The 2,559-nt window shown below is 40.4% G+C and overlaps 1 non-coding gene across 1 annotated transcript; it reads right to left on the minus strand.

The window, feature by feature from the left end:
• Nucleotides 1-1,942: 1,942 nt before the first annotated feature.
• On the minus strand, nt 1,943-2,015 carry TRNAV-AAC (transfer RNA valine (anticodon AAC)). Its single transcript has one exon. It is a non-coding gene; the product is annotated as a tRNA-Val (tRNA).
• Between the last annotated feature and the right edge of the window lie 544 nt (nt 2,016-2,559).

The following is a 2,559-nucleotide window of genomic DNA, read 5'->3' on the forward strand; positions in this document are numbered from 1 at the left end:
TCTTTCTTTCTGGAATTGTCTCTCCACTGATCTCCTGTAGCATTTGGGCACCTACCAACCTGGGGAGTTCCTCTGTCAGTGTCCTGTCATTTTGCCTTTTCATACTGTTTATGGGGTTGGTATTTAAATATGTAGATTAATTAAATTTATAAATATTCATATAAATAAATATAAATTATATGCATATTTAAGGTAATGATGTTTTTGTAAACATTACTGAAAATTGTTGAGTAGGGAATTCCAAAACTTTATTTCTCCACAAAACAGCCAATAAGCTGGCAAAAACTTTTGGAATTAACCTTTGCAGAACTCTGAAATCTGGTTAAAAAAAAGAACTGACTACAAAGGGGAAAGATTAATAAAAACTGAAAATGCTGCACTATGGTAAAATAGTACAAGGGCAATTCAGCTGCCCACTTACCTCTCACCTCCCAACTTGGTGACAGCCGGGAAGGTTGCAGTCTATACTCCTGGTGCAGGTTGCCAGTAAAAAACAGCAATCTGGAACTTACTCAAAGAATTTTGGCTGTTTCAACATATCTGGCAGCTACCTGAAGAGCTGAGATAAAGGCTGGCCTCTGTTTTACGACTCAGAGTATTATCAGGACTGGGATGGCTTTCCAGGTGGCATTTGCTGAAAATATTTAAAGGCAGAAGTATGGCAGCCTGACACTAGGGTTAAGAGTCAAGACAGCCAACAACCAGACTGAAAAGACTGGGAAGCAAGAGGCTGGAAGAGGATGTATATATGGAAATAAGGGCTTTAAAAGGCATCCCTGGTAGCTCAGCTGGTAAAGAATCCACCTGCAATGCAGGAGACCCTGGTTTGATTCCTGGGTCATGTAGATCCCCTGGAGAAAGGATAGGCTACCCACTCCCGTATTCTTGGGCTTCCCTGGTGGCTCAGACAGTACAGAGTCTGCCTGTAATGCAGGAGACCTGCATTTGATCCCTGGGTTGGGAAGATCCCCTGGAGAAGGGAATGGCAACCCACTCCAGTATTCTTGTCTGGAGAATTCCATGGGCAGAGGAGCTTGGCAAGCTAAAGTCCATGGGGTCACAAAGTGTTGGACACAACTGAGGGACTTTCACTTACTTTCAAGGGCTTCCCAGGTGGTGCTAGTGGTAAAGAATAGTTAACAGAGCCGAAGTATAAAAACTAAATTGCAACAGCTAAAAATAAGACACTTCTTTCAAATCCTACTTATCCTGAATCCTTTTATCCTAAAATCCTAGAACTGTTGACATCCCCCCAAAATGTATCATACGATATCATCGACAGTTTTCCCAAATGGATCTTAAATATATCATGATGTGGCGGGCACTAATGGAAAGAAATGACAGAGGGTCCACTGAACAATATCTGTGCTAACCTGGCTCTGGCTCCCTGCTGTGGTGGCAGTGTGCCAGGGAGACTGAAAATGAGAGCACACTTCTCCTCCAAAGATTGGAATGTCTATCTTCAGAGTGTTCTATGAATTACTGTGTCTGTGTCTTTACACAAGACGTTTAGGGTCAGAATTCCATACAAATTAATCTCAGATAGGTAGGAGAAGTTCATCGGATACAAACTGGCTATATTCCATGACACGCTGACACTATCATATTCTAGAATTCAGCTATACAGTCTTTTCTTGGAGATATATATGTATTGGCTGGCAGTTGCAGGTTGGATAATTTTGCAGATCTCTGTCCAGGTTATGTGGGAAGCATTAAGGAAACCCCGGGAACTCACTCTCTGTCCTGTTTTCCCTCAGGTCCTGAGGCCACTCAGCTGTTGGTTTTTAATTTTTTCGGTGTCATCTTGTATCTGTTGTGTTCCATTTCCTTCTCCAGGGGATCTTCCCGATCCAGGGATTGAACCTGGCTCTCCCACATTGCAGGCATACTCTTTACCGTCTGAGTCACAGGGAAGGCCTAAAATAAGGATTCCTACCAGTGTTGTTTCTGCCTGGTTTCGAACCAGGGACCTTTCACGTGTTAGGTGAACGTGATAACCACTACACTACGGAAACCTGTGTGTTATGGCTAGATTATTTTAATGGTAAAGGACAGTTCCATTTTTTTTTTTTTTTTTTTTGCTAAGCAGTAGTCCAGTATATGGGTGTTATCACTGTTTGATATCTATTCATACTTCAGCCCTATAAACTGTGTTAAAGCCTGTTTAATTATCATAGACACATTGGAAGACTGAATTGCTTATAACTACTAATATCTCCATTTTTCATTTCATGAAACCCCAATAAATTAGACAGCTTTTGCTTCTGTGAGGGTTATTTAAGAGTTCTTCAGATTTCAGAGAAGTGATTTTAGTAAAGTAAAATTTTGTCCTAGAACATGAAATACTGGTCAAGTGGTTCCCAAAGGCAGCTGACAAAGTAATGATCCCATTATGATAAATTTATTTAGCACACAATTACAGCAGAAGCATTTAAACAAAAACCTTTATTTAAAATTTTACTGAAATGTAGCAGTATGTTTACTTTGGATATTAGTATCTCCCATGGAGTGCTGATATGATTGTCCTGTTTTAAGTAACTGAAGGTTGAATAATAATTG

This window comes from Capricornis sumatraensis, chromosome 5 (assembly GCF_032405125.1).
Source record: "Capricornis sumatraensis isolate serow.1 chromosome 5, serow.2, whole genome shotgun sequence".
Lineage (NCBI taxonomy): Eukaryota > Metazoa > Chordata > Mammalia > Artiodactyla > Bovidae > Capricornis > Capricornis sumatraensis.